The sequence below is a fragment of the Panthera onca genome, chromosome B4, assembly GCF_046562875.1.
Source record: "Panthera onca isolate mPanOnc1 chromosome B4, mPanOnc1 haplotype 2, whole genome shotgun sequence".
In the NCBI taxonomy this organism is placed as follows: Eukaryota; Metazoa; Chordata; class Mammalia; order Carnivora; family Felidae; genus Panthera; species Panthera onca.
Window position 1 is genome coordinate 108,647,046 of NC_138345.1, and position 19,753 is coordinate 108,666,798.

Consider the following 19,753-nt stretch of genomic DNA (forward strand, 5'->3'; position numbering starts at 1 on the left):
AATAAAAATCTTTCAGCTTCATGAATCATTACATAAGTAAAAATTAGTTTTTGTTTTACACATATTGGACAACCCTGATAAGATCTCCTTTTTCACATTAACACACTTCACTTTTGTGCCGATATAGTTCAGAAGGAAGGAAGAAACTATGGAAACTAGGTAGGTTTTTGCCTCACAGACTCAGTAGTTTAAGTTAGTATTTTTATATTGAAATTGCTAGCATATCAAATCATACAGATATCTCTTGAACATCTAATATAGACATCTAATGTGGACAGTATGACATTTTGTAATCTTTCTAGATAGCACTTTCTCAAAACTTATTCATAATCATTATCTATTTAGTTCCATTTCCAGGAATCCATTCTTTCCTAAATTAGCTTCCTTAAGACTTTAACTGTTTTAAGTTCACTTCTGACTTAAATCAGAAGTCAGTCCTGAGAAGGGATTTAGGCACAAGTAATTTGTTGACTCTCAAGGCAGGAAGTGAAGCAGGTAAAGAAGGAGACGGAGTCAAGAACAGGTAAAGATGTGTCTAAGGTAAAGTCTATCCCTGGATCTTCCTATAGAGTTGCCTTCCTACCAGTTGGCGGTGGGTGGACTAAGCTTGAATGTTAGCATTGAACACTTATAGAAACTGAGAGATGGGAATATTGGCTTAATACAGAGCTTATGCAAAGGGTAACAAAGCAGGTCTACCACATAGTTTGGAAACAGTCACAAATGTGAACTCAAAATTTTGTGGGAAGATGGTTATTTCACTGTTCTAGTCAGTAAGTTTTGATTTTTATTAGTTTTCCTTTTATTCATACATGCTTTTTGTTCAATAGTAGAAGAGCTCTACTAATTTGGAAAAAAAGGACAGAAGAAAGAAAGAAACTATGGAAATGAGGTAGGTTTTCACCTCACAGTCTCAGTTGTTTTAATATTTTTATATTAAAATTGCTAACATATCAAATCATACAAACTCATATAGTTTGATATTTTCCATATTTTTATACTTTGTATCTTTATGCCAGATACACACCTGGAATGTCCCGGTGCAAAATGCAAAATTAAAATGTGGTGCTCATTATTAAAAATTATTAAGAATTTCAAGACAGACAATGCAGAGTTATAAACCAAAAAGGGTCCTGTTTGACCCTATAGGTCACACGTCCATGAAAGCTGTCCTGCCCTGGGAATAGACACTATAGTTTTAAGTGAAGTTTTCTAGCTTGATACCTTGTCATATGCTAGAGATAGGTACTTATACAATATGAGAAACAATTTATGTGATAAAGTCCTTTAGATTACAAATTTCTGGTAGTTCCCTATTTCATCCATTTATAAAATGAGAAAATAAATCATATTTAAGATTGTAGTTGAAGAGGGGCGCCTGGGTGGCTCAGCCATAAGTGTCCGACTCTTGGTTTTGGTAATGATCTAGTGATTCCTGACTTCCAGCCCTGCATTGGGCTCTGCACTATTACAATGAGGCCTGCTTGGGATTCTCTCTTTCTCCCTCTCTCTGCCTCTCCTTGACTCATGCACTCTCTCTCTCTCTCTCTCCCTCTCAAAATAAATAAATTAATAAAAAAAAAAGATTGTAGTTGAAAAGACATTTAGAGGATTAAAAGATAACCTAAAAATGCACGATATGTTGAAAACATATCCAAGTTTTTTAGTATTTAAGTATTTTTGATATGTATTAAATATAAAGCTGATTCTTCTTCACTTGAATCAATAAAATAGCCTATGTCAAGGAAAAATAAAATGATGGTATACGAAATTAAAAAAAAAAAGTGTTTCTCAAAATTAAGATGTTTACCAGGTCTTGATCCATGAAAGAAAACAATCAATACCTGACCATTTAAAAAAGAAAAAGAGGACTTGTGGGAAGATGGTGGCTTAGGAGGATGCTGGGCTCACCGTGCATCCTGCTGATCACTTAGATTCCACCTACACCTGCCTAACTAACCCAGAAAACCACCAGAAACTAGCAGAACGGAGTCTCCGGAGCCAAGCACAGACGAGAGGCCCACTGAAGAGGGTAGGAAGGGCGGAGAGGCAGTGCGCGCTCCACGGACTGGCGGGAGGGAGCCGGGGTGGAGGGGCGGCCCTCCGGCCAGGCAGAGACCCCAAGTCTGGCTCACAAAAGCGGAGGAGCCGGACAAAGTGTGTTCCGACAGCAAGTGGGACTTGCTTAGCATCTGGGAGGTCATAAGGTAACAGCTCTGCTCGGAAAGCGGGAAGCCTGGAGGACAAAGGGAGGGAGAGTTGCTGAGCCCTGGGCCACAGAGCTCAGTTTGGGGGGGGAACAAAGGCGCTCACCAGCGCCATCTCCCTCGCCCATCCCCCAGCCAAAATCCCAAAGGGAACCAGTCCCTGCCAAGGAACTTGCTTGCTCCGCGAAAACACCCAACGTGGTGCTTCTGCAGAGCCACCCCTCCGGGAGCGGGTAGGACTCCCTCCCGCTGCTGCCACAGGGCCCCTCCTGAAGTGGATCACCTAAGGAGAAGTGAGGTAAGCCTGCCCCTCCTGCCCCCGTGCACCTTGCCTACCCACCCCAGCTAATACGCCAGATCCCCAGCACCACAAGCCTGGCAGTGTGCAAGTAGCCCAGACGGGACACGCCACCACACAGTGAATCCCTCCCCTAGGAGAGGGGAAGAGAAGGCACACACCAGTCTGACTGTGGCACCAGCACTGGGCTGGGGGCAGACAACAGGTCTGACTGCAGCTCCACCCACCAACTCCAGTTACATGCCACAGCACAGGGAAAGTGCCCTGCAGGTCCGCACCACTCCAGGGACTATCCAAAATGACCAAACGGAAGAATTCCCCTCAGAAGAATCTCCAGGAAATAACAACAGCTAATGAACTGATCAAAAAGGATTTAAATAATATAACAGAAAGTGAATTTAGAATACTAGTCATAAAATTAATCGCTGAGCTTGAAAACAGTACAGAGGACAGCAGAGAATCTCTTGCTACAGAGATCAAGGGACTAAGGAACAGTCAGGAGGAGCTGAAAAACGCTTTAAACGAAATGCAAAACAAAATGGAAACAACGACGGCTCGGATTGAAGAGGCAGAGGAGAGAATAGGTGAACTAGAAGATAAAGTTATGGAAAAAGAGGAAGCTGAGAAAAAGAGAGATAAAAAAATCCAGAAGTATGAGGGGAAAATTAGAGAACTGACACACTAAAAAGAAATAATATATGCATAATTGGTATCCCAGAGGAGGAAGAGAGAGGGAAAGGTGCTTAAGGGGTACTTGAAGAAATTATAGCTGAGAACTTCCCTGAACTGGGGAAGGAAAAAGGCATGGAAATCCAAGAGGCACAGAGAACTCCCTTCAGACGTAACTTGAATCGATCTTCTGCATGACATATCATAGTGAAACTGGCAAAATACAAGGATAAAGAGAAAATTCTGAAAGCAGCAAGGGATAAACGTCCCTAACTTATAAAGGGAGACCTATAAGACTTGTGCCTGATCTCTCTTTTGAAACTTGGCAGGCCAGAAAGGATTGGCACGAGATCTTCAATGTACTGAACAGAAAACATATGCAGCCAAGAATCCTTTATCCAGCAAGTCTGTCATTTAGAATAGAAGGAGAGATAAAGGTCTTCCCAAACAAACAAAAACTGAATGAATTTGTCACCACTAAACCAGCCCTACAAGAGATCCTAAGGGGGATCCTGTGAGACAAAGTACCAGAGACATTACTACAAGCATAAAACATACAGACATCACAATGACTCTAAACCTGTATCTTTCTATAATAACACTGAATGTAAATGGATTAAATGCGCCAATCAAAAGACATAGGGTATCAGAATGGATAAAAAAAACAAGACCCATCTATTTGCTGTCTACAAGAGACTCATTTTAGATCTGAAGACACCTTTAGATTGAGAGTGAGGGGATGGAGAACTATTTATCATGCTACTAGAAGCCAAAAGAAAGCTGGAGTAGCCATACTTATATTAGACAAACTAGACTTTAAATTAAAAACTGTAACAAGAGATGAAGAAGGGCATTATATAATAATTACAGGGTCTACCATCAGGAAGAGCTAACAATTATAAATGTCTATGCGCCGAATACCGGAACCCCCAAATATATAAAATAATTACTCACAAACATAAGTAACCTTATTGATAAGAATGTGGTAATTGCAGGGGACTTTAACACTCCACTTACAACAATGGATAGATCATCTAGACACATGGTCAATAAAGAAACAAGGGCCCTGAATGATACATTGGATCAGATGGACTTGACAGATATATTTAGAACTCTGCATCCCGAAGCAACAGAATATACTTTCTTCTCAAGTGCACATGGAACATTCTCCAAGATAGATCATATACTGGGTCACAAAACAGCCCTTCATAAGTATACAAATATTGAAATCATAACATGCATACTTTCAGACCACAATGCCATGAAGCTTGAAATCAACCACAGGAAAATGTCTGGAAAACCTCCAAAAGCATGGAGGTTAAAGAACACCCTACTAACGAATGAGTGGGTCAACCAGGCAATTAGAGAAGAAATTAAAAAATATATGGAAACAAACAAAAATGAAAATACAACAATCCAAACGCTTTGGGACAAGCGAAGTCAGTCCTGAGAGGAAAATACATTGCAATCCAGGCCTATCTCAAGAAACAAGAAAAATCCCAAATACAAAATCTAACAGCACACCTAAAGGAAATAGAAGCAGAACAGCAAAGGCAGCCTAAACCCAGCAGAAGAAGAGAAATCATAAAGATCAGAGCAGAAATAAACAATATAGAATGTAAAAAAACGGTAGAGCAGATCAATGAAACCAAGAGTTGTTTTTTTGAAAAAATAAACAAAATTGACAAACCTCTAGCCAGGCTTCTCAAAAAGAAAAGGGAGATGACCCAAATAGATAAAATCATGAATGAAAATGGAATGATTACAACCAATCCCTCAGAGATACAAACAGTTATCAGGGAATACTATGAAAAATTATATGCCAACAAATTGGACGACCTGGAAGAAATGGACTAATTCCTAAACACCCACACTCTTCCAAAACTCAATCAGGAGGAAATAGAAAGCTTGAACAGACCCATAACCAGCAAAGAAATTGAATCAGTCATCAAAAATCTCCCAACAAATAAGAGTCCAGGACCAGATGGCTTCCCAGGGGAGTTCTACCAGACGTTTAAAGCAGAGATAATACCTATCCTTCTCAAGCTATTCCAAGAAATAGAAAGGGAAGGAAAACTTCCAGACTCATTCTATGAAGCCAGTATTACGTTGATTCCTAAACCAGACAGAGACCCAGTAAAAAAAGAGAACTACAGGCCAATATCCCTGATGAATATGGATGCAAAAATTCTCAGTAAGATACTAGCAAATCAAATTCAACAGCATATAAAAAGAATTTTTCACCATGATCAAGTGGGATTCATTCCTGGGATGCAGGGCTGGTTCAACACTCGCAAATCATTCAATGTGATACATCACATTAATAAAAGAAAAGAACCATATGATCCTGTCAATCGATGCAGAAAAGGCCTTTGACAAAATCCAGCACCCTTTCTTAATCAAAACCCTTGAGAAAGTCAGGATAGAAGGAACATACTTAAAGATCATAAAAGCCATTTATGAAAAGCCCATAGCTAACATCATCCTCAACGGGGAAAAACTGAGACCTTTTTCCCTGAGATCAGGAACACGACAGGGATGCCCACTCTTACCGCTGTTGTTTAACATAGTGTTGGAAGTTCTAGCATCAGCAATCGGACAACAAAAGGAAATCAAAGGCATCCAAATTGGCAAAGACGAAGTCAAGCTTTCGCTTTTTGCAGATGACATGATATTATACATGGAAAATCCGATAGACTCCACCAAAAGTCTGCTAGAACTGATACATGAATTCAGCAAACTTGCAGGATACGAAATCAATGTACACAAATCAGTTGCATTCTTATACACTAACAATGAAGCAACAGAAAGACAAATAAAGAAATGGATCCCATTCACAATTGTACCAAGAAGCATAAAATACCTAGGAATAAATCTAACCAAAGATGTAAAAGATCTGTATGCTGAAAACTATAAAAAGCTTATGAAGGTAATTGAAGAAGATATAAAGAAATGGAAAGACATTCCCTGCTCATGGATTGGAAGAATAAATATTGTCAAAATGTCAATACTACCCAAAGCTATCTACACATTCAATGCAATCCCAATCAAAATTGCACCAGCATTCTTCTCAAAGCTAGAACAAGCAATTCTAAAATTCATATGGAAACACAAAAGGCCCCGAATAGCCAAAATAATTTTGAAGAAGAAGACCAAAGCAGGAGGCATCACAATCCCAGACTTTAGCCTCTACTACAAAGCTGTCATCATCAAGACAGCATGGTATTGGCACAAAAACAGACACATAGACCAATGGAATAGAATAGAAACCCCAGAACTAGACCCACAAATGTATGGCCAACTCATCTTTGACAAAGCAGGAAAGAACATCCAATGGAAAAAAGACAGTCTCTTTCACAAATGGTGCTAGGAGAACTGGACAGCAACATGCAGAAGGTTGAAACTAGACCACTTTCTGACACCATTCACAAAAATAAACTCAAAATGGATAAAGGACCTGAATGTGAGACAGGAAACCATCAAAACCATAGAGGAGAAAGCAGGAAAAGACCTCTCTGACCTCAGCCATAGCAATCTCCTACTCGACACATCCCCAAAGGCAAGGGAATTAAAAGCAAAAATGAATTACTGGGACCTTATGAAGATAAAAAGCATCTGCACAGCAAAGGAAACAACCAACAAAACTAAAAGGCAACCACCGGAATGGGAAAAGATATTTGCAAATGACATATCGGACAAAGGGCTAGTATCCAAAATCTATAAAGAGCTCATCAAACTCCACACCCGAAAAACAAATAACCCAGTGAAGAAATGGGCAGAAAACATGAATAGGCACTTCTCTAAAGAAGACATCCGGATGGCCAACAGGCACATGAAAAGATGCTCAACGTCGCTCCTCATCAGGGAAATACAAATCAAAACCACACTCAGATATCACCTCATGCCAGTCAGAGTGGCCAAAATGAACAGATCAGGAGACTATAGATGCTGGAGAGGATGTGGAGAAACGGGAACCCTCTTGCACTGTCGGTGGGAATGCAAACTGGTGCAGCCACTCTGGAAAACAGTGTGGAGGTTCCTCAGAAAATTAAAAATAGACCTACCCTATGACCCAGCAATAGCACTGCTAGGAATTTACCCAAGGGATACAGGAGTACTGATGCATAGGGGCACTTGTACCCCAATGTTTATAGCAGCACTCTCAACAATAGCCAAATTGTGGAAAGAGCCTAAATGTCCATCAACTGATGAATGGATAAAGAAATTGTGGTTTATATACACAATGGAGTACTACGTGGCAATGAGAAAGAACGAAATATGGCCCTTTGTAGCAACGTGGATGGAACTGGAGAGTGTGATGCTAAGTGAAATAAGCCCTACAGAGAAAAACAGATACCATATGGTTTCACTCTTATGTGGATCCTGAGAAACTTAACAGAAACCCATGGGGGAGCGGAAGGAAAAAAAAAAAAGGTTAGAGTGGGAGAGAGCCAAAGCATAAGAGACTCTTAAAAACTGAGAACAAACTGAGGGTTGATGGCGGGTGGGAGTGAGGGGAGGGTGGGTGATGGGTATTGAGGTGGGCACCTTTTGGGATGAGCACTGGGTGTTGTATGGAAACCAATTTGACAATAAATTTCATATATTGAAAATAAAATAAAATAAAATAAAATTCCAGAAGAGTTCCTCATGTTGATAAAAAAAAATAAAATAAAAAAATAAAGAAAAAAGAAAAAAGAAAAAGGAAGAAAGAAAGAAAGAAAGAAAGAAGAAAGAAAGAGAAAAAGAAAAAGAAAAAGAAAAAGTAAACTTTAGAATGCATCTAAGTCAAAAGTCAAAACTCATTAAACCTGAGTGATTTCAATACTCTAGGCTATATACTATTATTACAGGATAAATGAGTCATTTGGGGGTATGCAGGAATCACCTGAGTTATGTCCAACATTTCATGAGTTAATGCCCACTTGACAAAATTTTTTGTGCCATCTGATGTCACTGTGAGTCATGACAAAATTTTTGTTTTTGAAAATTGGATTTTTTCTTGAGCATTAAAACTGGGCATAGAGTCTGTTTTTTTTTAATTTTTATTTATTTTTAATCAGATTTTCACCTTCTAGTCACAATATAAACAAAAATAATTTTGAAGAAAAAAAAAAGAGAATGGAGTGTCCAGATTCTTTTATCCAGGTATCAAGAAGGAAAAACTCCATTAAGTTTAAACAGAAAAATTATATGCCAAGTGTAGACAATGTTTTCTTCCTTTGATTCCCTTCCCTAACAGAATCTGCATTTTTCTACAACCCAATACCTATTGACCTACCGACATAAGTCAGAAAGTGAAAAGGTACCATCTTACCATCAGAGTAATAATGAGCACTGATAAAATTGTTTTGAGGAAAGATTTTGTCAAAAGGTTAACAGTGCCACAGTTTAGTCATTCTGTAATTGCCAACTATTCATTTTGAAAATCTCTGTAAACCAGCTTTTTATTTAATTAATATGAAATTGTTCTGCTCAAATACATACATCTACAAAACACAAACACAGACAATTGCATCCATGGTGTTATGTTCAGCAGTTCTGCTTCTGTTGACAATAAGTGTTGCTATTAACTAGTGTCTTCTTATGTACAACAGATGGTTTAAATGATGGGTTTTTTAAACTGGATTTACTATAAAGGTAGCTAGGAGACTGTACAATTCCCTCTGTGAGTATTGTTGATTTTGATGAATTGGTCCTTTTTTCACTTCCAAATGACAGTATGTTCAAACAGCTGTTGAACATTTCCACCAACAAGTATTAGGTTAACCCCATCCTCTGAGTATCATCTTATTCTGAAAATTTTAATTCATCTTCTTGGGTTATCACATCATAATAAATGCACTGGTTATAGCCAAAGGCTTATAACGTCTATTAAATCTATTCATATTTATGGGATTGTAAGGGCTTGTATCTCCATTTGTAAAGGTGGGATTGTAAAGGTGTATGTCTATACACAAACACACATATACACACACACTGTATGTATGAATTTTTGGAAGACTCTACACTTTAGGAAAGAATAATTTCATCAAAATATTGATTACAGATATGCAATAAATAATTCTAAAAAAACAAAAACTAGTATGGAAACATATATATTACAGTATTTTTCTTTAATTTTCTTTCTTCACATATTATGGATTCTTTTTAGTCTGTACATACGAATCTAGTTCATTCTTTTTATAGGCACAGGTATTAAATGTGTGTATACGCACACACACACACACACACACACACACACACACAGGTAAATATATATATATCCCCCTTCTAAAATTTGATAATATAATCAATATTTTCTACCATTTGATTTTATAAGTAGAATATTGTTCCATATACATGGCTTATGTTTAAATGACTATGTATTATTCCATTAAATCAACATGACTGAATCAGTATTCTATTGTCTTATTCATGTACATTTAGATTTCTAATTTTGTCTTACAGAATATATCTAATGATTAGCTATATAAAAACAGATTTATCAAATTACATCACTTTCTTATTGACCGTTGTTAGAATTATTTTTCTCAAATTATGCATGATTTTTTAAAAGATGAAAATTGGTGGTATCTTTGTTCAGGTTTCATTTCAGTGGTGATGCCTCTAGTTTTCAGCATTAAATAATAATGCTTGATTTTTAGAGATTTTCCTTACAAGTTTAAGAAAATACATTTCTCCTACTAATGTATTCAGATGTTTTTATTTGAAAATGTGCATTAAATTTGATAAATATCTTTTGGCATCTATAAAAGTGATTTTTAATCCTTTAATTGGTCAATGTATAAATTAATAAATAATAAATGAATAAATAAATAAATATTCCTGATGTACATTCTACTTGGAAATTATACATTATTTTTATAATTTTCTGAACATGTAGTAATCTGAGAAGGCATAGAAATGATACATATAAAACACTGTCATAAAGTATGTCAAAAAATATTTCATTGAAGAATGTTTATCATGAAGAATAGCTATTAGGATAAAGATATCAAATGAGTTTACCAAGGAAGGATAAAATGGAAAGCTGAAGCCTGGAAAACATACATAGATAATGGATGAAGGGGAAAAGATTTTCTGACTAGAGAGAACATCAGGAAAAAAGTGTCATATGGTACTCATTCGCTCACCAATCATTCAGTTCACCCGTCATCTATTTCTGCATTAATTTTTTCATTTATGGATTCATTCACTAAGTTACTGAGTCCTACTTTGCAAAAACTACTGTGATCTACTGTGTTCTATGATGGGAGGAGAGAATAAAAGGTAATCCCAACAAAAATACATAAAAATAAGTATCTTTTTGGCATACCAAATAATTTTAGTTATGGTAGAAGCAAACTATAGAAAGTACACATAGTGAGTACACATGGTGAACAAAATAATAATTAGAATTAAGACTGTCTCATCTTTTGATATATTTGAGGATGACTATAAAGTTGTAAGAACTCAACTATAAGTCACAGGACAGTTAAATGCATTATATTAGTGTCAAATCTTGTATAATTATACATAACAATTTTTTAAATTGATTTTTAATATTTATTCATCTTTGAGAGACAGAGAGACAGAGCATGAGCGGGGGAGGGGAGAAGGAGACACAGAATCTGAAGCAGGCTCCAGGCTCTGAGCTGTCAGCACAGAGCCGAACACGGGGCTCAAACTCACAAACTGCGAGATCATGACCTGAGCCAAAGTCCGACACTCAACTGACTGAGCCACCCAGGCGCCCCTTTACATAACAATTTCTAAGTAGCTCCTCAAATTAAAGAAAATACAAAAATAGTACTAAAATAATACGTTTTAATTGATTTAGAGATGTGTCACTCACATATAAAATATTTTACAGAATTGACCTTATTCCTTTTTGGTATGTGTGTCAATATAAAGGCATGAGAGTAGTAAATGAGTATCACAGAACCACATTTCAAAATTTAGGCTCTTAGGTATTATTCCTGTGTTTATTTATTTTCCTCAATATTTACTGCACATATATCCAAAAACATCTCTTCTCTTTACTTCCCTTTACTACCTTTTAACATGAAAATAACATGATGAGGCACTAGGTTACCTAGAGTACCAGTAGAAACACCATTATGTTAGCATAACTTTGCCCATAAACTTTGGTAATACTTTAGATTTATTTGACGTCATAAATCGATATCAGCTTTAGGCTATTATTCTGGTTTATGAATGCTTAAAGTTTACTAGTAATGACACCTGAATTTCAAGAGAGAAAATACTGACCTTTATAAAAAACATACTTTCAAATCACATGGTTTTAATGTGTTTCTGATAGAGAAACAAGTGAATAAAACTGGATTCTGTATTTTTATTTCTTTGTTTCAATTTATCCAACTGAAGGTAATTGATTCATTTATAACCTAACTATTGTTTTGGGCAGATAACAACATAACATGTTAGTATGCTGAATTCTGTTTGTTGCCATTATAAAAAAAATTCTAGTGGTTTTCTAAAACATGTGACATAAACTGCCTCCTAATTACCAATAACATTTGTAAACCAACATTAATCTGGTAGAGGAGGTACTCATAGACATAAAACAGGACAACATTTGCCAAATTAAATTAAATAAATGTGAAAATTGAGAAACTATTTTGATAAACAGGATGCAGTCTAATTTTGTTTTTAGAGAGTAACTTCCTCTCTGCTTCAAAGTTGGGTCTGCCTGATATTATCTTTTTGATTCTTCTTGTTGGTGTACATTAATCCTTCAAAGCAAATGTGACAAAATATAAATTATCTCATCTTGTTTGGCAACTTGCCCTTGCAAAAAAGAGAGTAATGTTAAAATAAAAATCAATTATAGAAGGGCAAATATACCAGCATGCCAGATCTATCCAGCTTTAACAATTCCTCTACTTCCTGAAAAATGAAAGAGGTAAACTCATCTAGAAGTTATGAATAGCTTACAAATCAATTTATATGTCATTGTACTATGTAAAGTTTGTAAAAAAAAAAAAAAGAAAAAGAAAAGAAAGAAAAATGGATTTAATCTACTTGAATGCTATGTGCAATGGATGTCCTATTCCTCTGATAAGGGGTAGCTGTCAACTGATGACAGATATATGCCTTGTAATAGTGACATACCAATTACCATGAAAAAGATAATGTCTGGTATATTTGAAAGTTAAGTCCAGAATATGATGAGGCACTCGGTTACCTAGACTTCCAGTAGAAACACCATTATGTTAGCATTGGGAATGTGGACAAGTCTCTTGTCCATTAAATGTGCAGATAATGCGTCTCATTTCTTAGCAGTATATAGTATATTCTGAGCTGTTTTCATTGTTATGGTGATAGAATTATATTGTCCAATACCTAAGATGGATTTGCACTAATCTTTTCATGGTTTTTCACCATTTGTGACAAACAGCATTTGCAGCAGAATTGTTAGGAAATAATAGCACTATCACTGTCTCCAAGATGCAAACAAAATCAACTCATTTGCTCTCTTTTTGGTCAACCAACCTCCTCTGGAGGATTAAACAATTTACAAAAGTAAACAAACTAGTAATTATAATTTTCACAATAATCCTTGCTCAGAAAGAAAAGTTTGAAACAAATCTAATAAATTACAATGAAGCACCCAGAGCCCATCCTTAAATGGCTTATATAAGAGTACTAAAAATGAAAATTCAGGACTATAATGCCAGTAGTTTAAAATATTCACACTGGAGAAAAAACAAGGATTCTTATTAAAATCTAATGTCCCCTCACTCTAAACCCTAACCCTTTTGTTCCTTTTCCATGACTAAAAATTCTGATAATGTTCTGAATTGTAAGTTGCCAGGCAATTATTATCATCAAAATTTGAAGAGGTAGATTATACTGTCAGAAATGTACAGCATATCCCATTAGTCTCAATTAGTAATTGTGTCCTGATAAGCATTTTTAAAAGCCGCAAATGCTAAATTATGGGGTTATCTGAGGGACAAAACTCATCTCTTGGAAAACCATTCATTTATAAAAATGTTTTTATTGAAATGATACAAAATAACATGAAAAATCAGCTGAAGCATGAAATAAGAGAAACAAAAGTACCAGAAATTAAAAAAAAAAAAAAATCGTGAAGGTGAACTTCAGTAACTGTACAACTTAATGGAGCTTTAATCCTATGGATTTACAAAAGTATGAGTAGCATGAACATTCTGATGATTTTGCAAACACTACATCAAATTCTGGAATATGCTTGTTTCAGTAATATCTTTACTTCCTGGCTTACTATTAGGGGGCTTGATATAAATTCTTGCTATTTAGATTATAACATTTTATATTCTTTTCTCTCACAACATTTTTTTCTCCTTCCATTCTTTCTTAAGTTTATTTAAACCAGTGGTTCTCAACCAGGAGTGATTTGGCTTCCAGAGGAAAATTTGGAAATGTCCAGAAACAGTTTTGGTAGTCACAAGTGGGCGGATTATGTACCATTGACATCTAGTAGAACAGGGCAGGGATGCCGGTAAACTATTAACAATACACAGAGAAACTCCCCACAACAAAAAATTATCTGGCCCCAAATGTCAGTAGGGCTGCTCTGAGGAATCTTGACCTAAACCATAATGGTAAAACAAACTCTGTAATCAGTTCATTTTTCATCCATTTTCTCAAGGAAAAAACGCTCTCAATATTTCATACTTCTTGCTCTGGTTATCTACTACTGTGTAGCAGTTTAAAATCATGACCTAAAATAATGGCATCACTTATTTTGTTCATGAATCCAATTTTGAATGCTCTCAGCTAGTTGGTCTCACCTGACTTAATATTTTCTCTAAATTTGACTTAAAGTTAAATATTTCCTTTTTTAAGTCTCTTGCTTTGTCTCTCTACACGGTATACTTAAGATAGCTAGATAGCAACAACATGGAGGAATATGGAGGTTATATATACACTGCTAAGCTAAATAAGTCGGTCAGAGAAAGACATATACCATATGATTTCACTCATGTGTGAAATTTAAGAAATAAAACAAAGAAAAAAAAGAGAGACAAACCAAAACACAGATTCTTCCCTATAGAAACCAACTGATAGTTACCACAGGGAAGGTGGGTAGGGAGAAGGGTGAATTAGATGATGGAGATTAACAGTACACTTATCATGATGAACACTGAGTAATGTATAGAATTGTTGAACCACTATATTGTATACCTGAAACTAATATAACACTGTATGTTAACTATACTGAAATTAAAAATAAAAGATAGCTAGATTTCTTGCTTGCTGAAGTCTCCCAAAGCAAATGTCCCTAGAGAGATTTACAAAAGCCACATGACCTTTTTAAATCTAGCCTTAGAGCAATGCAATATCACTTCTTCTTTAAGAAGTTTATTCATTAAGGCAGTCACAAAGGCCACCAAGGTCCAAGGAAAGTGAACACAGACTTGACCTGATAGAAGTGTCAAAGAAATCTGTGACATGTTTTAAACTACGGAGTGCTTTATATGTTATATTTCCTTTGAAGTACTACTCTAATTAGGTCCTATTAATATCAACATTTATATTTTCTAAGATTTAGTTTTTTCCTGTCATGATCTAGCTCCCCACTCTCTTTTGTCTCATTTCAAAGTATGACTCAATCATCTGTCCAAGAAGAATTCATGATGACTTTTCTGTATCAGGAGCAAAAGGAAAAACAAAACGAATAAAAGACATGGCTCATGACCTTAAAGCACTCATTAGTTAGTGAAGGAAATTCTAAACTATGAAACACAATTCTGTTTTTGCTTAGTCACCAATACAAAATAAATGAATCATCTATAAAGAAATTCAACTTGACAATTAAAATGAATCCCCTCAGTCACATCAAGGACACAGATGGTTGGGAGTTGGAAAATAAAGCCAGAATATTTAAAGACTTCTTTGGAGAAAGTTGAACAGTAAGTTGTATGCTTTGTCCACCCCCATAATCCCTCCTACATTCACACTTCAAAAAGTAGAGGGTAAAACTAATACAAAGTCAGGAAAAGAAGTTTTAACAGGCCAATAAAGGGATCGGGTATATTTCACTGAAGTGGGAGTGACGTTGACATGGTTCTTGACTCATGCTTGAAAAAGCTAAAATGGAATAGTGCAAAGTTGCAGGGGCACAATCACACCACTTGCCCTAAAAATAGGTTAAAGAATGCAAGAACCTAAAGTACCAGGGATGCGTCTAGCAATAGGAGCACTGGCCTGTCATTTAAAATGGCATCTTGTCCAAAACGATGACCTTCCAAGCCTTAGCCAAGGCTGCTGGTATGCGCTACATTGGTGTGTGAGGGTTACCTTGACAAAGCATAATGGAGGGAGACCTTGCTCATACCAAGGAACGGAGCTAGCAACAAAAGAGCCATAGGAATGATCCATAAGAACAAAAAAAAAAAAAAAAAAAAAAAAAAAAATTGACAGAATCAATGCATCTGGCCCAGAAGGCATGAATTCATTTTTAAAATGCTCTTATCTGCTTTCTTCTCCTCCCTCTTTTTTGATCATGGAGACTTAAGAGTGCTTAGCTAAATAGCTGAGTTGGTTGAGGAAATGCTAGCCAGGAAAGAATGAAGAATCATTGCTCTGTTTTATATTACAGGGTCCCTAAGGAGAAAGGGAAAATATCTGACTTTAAATTAGGTTCAGCATTTGATTATTATGTGGGGTTAGTCAATTCAATTTTACCTAATTGGAATTGTGTTTTTGTCTTAAAGTGACCACAAGGTATTTGATAACATAAGACTGATCAAAATTTTAATAGTAAAAATAAAAGCAAAACAAACAGAAACCATGGGGCCTGCCAGAGGATTCTAAATATATTCTCTCAATTGTGTAAGTCCATTCTACTGAAAACATACAGCATGCCATGCTTTATTGGCATCTTCCATTGTATATTTTAAAAGAGTAGATATAAAGTTGTTATGACATTTAGTGTGGGTAGAATCATTAGCATAGATATTATTAATCTAATATAATTCAGTGAAAGAAAGAACCATGGATAATATTTATTTCCATGGTCTTTCTAAATCACCCCATATATTAACTGTGTACATCTTAAATTAAGCAAATATCAACATAAATAACAAGGACAGTAAATAGAAGAATCTTATGGATGGGTGAGCACGTTAGCACATGGCAGTCATTGTTTAGTAATAGTTCTCTTCTCCCACCAGCTATATCAAGAGCTAGAGAAATAAGGACAACAGTGGGAGGGAGGGTGATGTGAACTGTGCATACCAGGAAACAAGCAGGGTGTAAACTGGAAGAGAGGGAACACTAGCACTGCTGTAGATCATATAAGATTCTATGCAAGCAGCTTCTCCGAAGATCCTAAGAGACACTGAAGAACAGAGCCAGTGTCCTTAGAACAGTTAAACATCTGACACTGAGGTCAAGTCTTTAGATGACAACAGAAGACTGAATACTTGTAATTCTGCTATTGGATCTTTTCTTGTAATTAACTTACTTCCTGAAAATTAAACACACGTGCACACATGCACACACACATTCACATTGTAAAAAATATGTATCTAAATGCTTCATTTTCCCATCTTTGACAAATACTGTGCAAAGTCTAGATCTTGGTCACAGAAAAAAAATTGGATTCAGTTAACATACTATTATTAAGACCACCTCAGAGAATGATCTGCGAGTCCCAAAGTATCATATACCACCAAGTCAATATGTTTAGGGGATTAATCGAGAATCAATCTCAAAACAATGTATTTTTTAAAAAGTGGATATATTAACAAATGTTATTGAAGAAAATCTAAGTCTCAAACCATGACATAGGGATTCTGTTTCCCATTCCTGTCTCCGTTTGCTTTATTCTGTTCCCTTAGAATAGCAAATAAGGACAAAAGCAGTAACCTAACTTGGATTACTCACGCAGCCCTATATCAATCTGTCTGACTAATCATATAAGGGACTCAGATTTTATAGACCTGAGTCATATGTCTGTCACTCCTTCTGGTATTGGGGGTTATGAAGGGATGGGAGCTGGGTCCCCACTAATTGATACACATGTAATGAATTGAGTTATTTTAGTGAGAGAAAAATGGCATGCATATGAAAAACATAGGTCTACCATATTCCTGTATATGCTAAACTCAGGGGTCTTCCTGCTTATTATTCCTCCTTCTTGAGGAGAATATGAAGACCATAGGTACTACACTGAGGTTGAAGTAATGATGTACACTGATACCCCAACATAGTGTTCATTCAGTAATTTATATAACAATTTGCCAAGAGAGTTGATTCTTACTACTCTTTGAATTTTGTGAATACAAAAATATTAATGTTGCCAGGTTCATCACTTCTCCTTTTATATTCATAATTACACATTTATCAAATTATTATTTTAATTTTTTTAATTCTTGGAATTTGATAAAAATAAAATGTAACAACTACAGTAAAGTTCACTGGTAAATATGCAAGAAGCATGTCATTAAATTTCTTACCTCTGAAAATATTTCTGAAATTGCATGTTTGCAAGTTGAGTATGTGTATGTCTTAACTTACTTAGGTAACAATTAAAAGAGGAAAGCAAAAGAGAGTCAAGGCAGTTTCTTTGGGTTTTTAGAGAAATAAGGCTTCTGTATAAGCACGTGTAAGTTTTTCCTTTATCCGGATATGTTCTACAGAATACCCACGAATTGTAAACTGTACTTTTTAAGGTGCTGAAAAATCCAAACCTGAATAAAAATGCATTTTCATAGATTTTTACTACAGGTAATTTTTAAAACAATAGGAAATACTTTCATTGTCATTAATAATGATTCAAATGTTAATGGGAAATTAGCTCCCAAACAATGAATCATTCTTTGTAAATCTTTATTTTGTGATATGTAAAGTGCAAGATGCAAGAGGCAACAATCTTTAATGACCTCTTTGACACTACTGCTCCTACCCAAATTGTGAAGTTCCATGTAGCTAAATATTGACAGAATTATAGCATCCTAATAACTTTCTTTAAAATGAATCTTTATTCATTAATAAGTGTTTCAAAAACTGGCTTTAATGCTTTAAATTCATTACTATCACTTCCAGAACTATCTTATGGAGCATCCACTTTCTCTGATCTAAAACTTTATAAGGAATATTTAAGCATTAGTTGTATACATGCACTGATTATAATACATATAATATGTCTTACATATATCATAATCAATGTATTTATATGTATATAAAACAATGTAAGATATTACAATGTAATAAACATGTATATATGGCATATATATGTGTGTGTATGTGTATATATATATATATATATATATCCATAATGGCTCAAAATTCCCCACCATATATGTAATATCAACAATCACAAATTAATTTGTTTATGTGACTTCAGAAAGAAAATAAGTTGTGCTAATTTTGGGAAATAGAGTTTGCTTCGGTGAAATGTCATTTTAACAATATTAACATAAGTTATTTGTCAAATTATTAAAAGTTTAAAAATCAACACTGACTTTTAAAAGATCTTGATAGCATTATTGTGTTAATGAAGACAAGTGACTTCAAATTCAAGTTTTATGGGGCACCTGAGTGGCTCAGTGAGTTGAGCATCTGACTTTGGCTGGGGCATTATCTCACAGCTGGTGAGTTTGACCCCCATATTACGCTCACTGCTGTCAGCTCAGAGCCCTCTTTGGATCTTCTGTCCCTGTTTCTGCTGCTTCCACACTTGTATTCTCTCTCTCAAGAATAAATAAATCTTAAAAAAAAATGAAAATAATTCAAGTTTTCTGGATGTTGTGACCATTATCTCCCACTCTATAGTATTATATACTCTAAAAGATGAGATTGAGGGTATGCAAGATTTTCTTTTTCCCCCCCATTTTCTAAGATGAGAAGCTATCTGAAAATTGATAATTGCCTAATTGGTTTTCCATTGGTTGTTTACTAGTTCTCAGGGAACTTAAATTGGGTATAAGTAGTAATGATTTTGAGTTAGACTAGAGCAGACAAAAGACTTCACAAGAAATTGGATAGACACAGAGACTAAATCATCAACACTCCATTCTTATTCTGTGTACTCACTTGCAAACAGCTGTGTTTAAAATACTTTAGAAAATAGTATAGCTTTCTTTTTAACTAATTCATTAATTATTTTTTTGAGAGACAGAGAGAGAGCAGGGTAAGGGCAGAGAGAGGGACAGAGAGAGAATCCCAAGCAGGCTCTGCACTGTCAGCACAGAGCCTGATGTGGGGCTAGAACTCACAAATCGCAAGATCATGACGCAAGCTGAAATAAAGAGTTGAACGCTTAACTGACTGAGCCACCCAGGTACCCCTGACTTTCTAATACAATGACGAAGAACTCTGGAATCTCAAAACAAGCTATCTACCAAAGTTAAAACAGATGGTAAGTTGCATCATGGTTGTATTTTTTCCTACATGTTTAGGAATTAACCATTTGTTTTATTTCTATGAAGAAATATGATAGAAAACATCTGAATAGTTGAGAAAACACAATCACACTCCAAAACTTTCACAGAAGAATGTTAATGACTAAAGATTACAGATCTTTCTCTAATCAACACTAGAGAATATACTCCTATAGATGTTCATCTCAAAATTCCATGAC

The 19,753-nt window shown here is 35.5% G+C and overlaps 1 long non-coding RNA gene across 1 annotated transcript in view; it reads right to left on the bottom strand.

Annotated features, from left to right (window-relative positions):
* LOC144616797 (uncharacterized) overlaps window positions 1-19,753 on the bottom strand; it is a 423,028-nt gene that overhangs the window by 308,088 nt on the left and 95,187 nt on the right. The gene's annotated exons all lie outside the window — the stretch shown is intronic.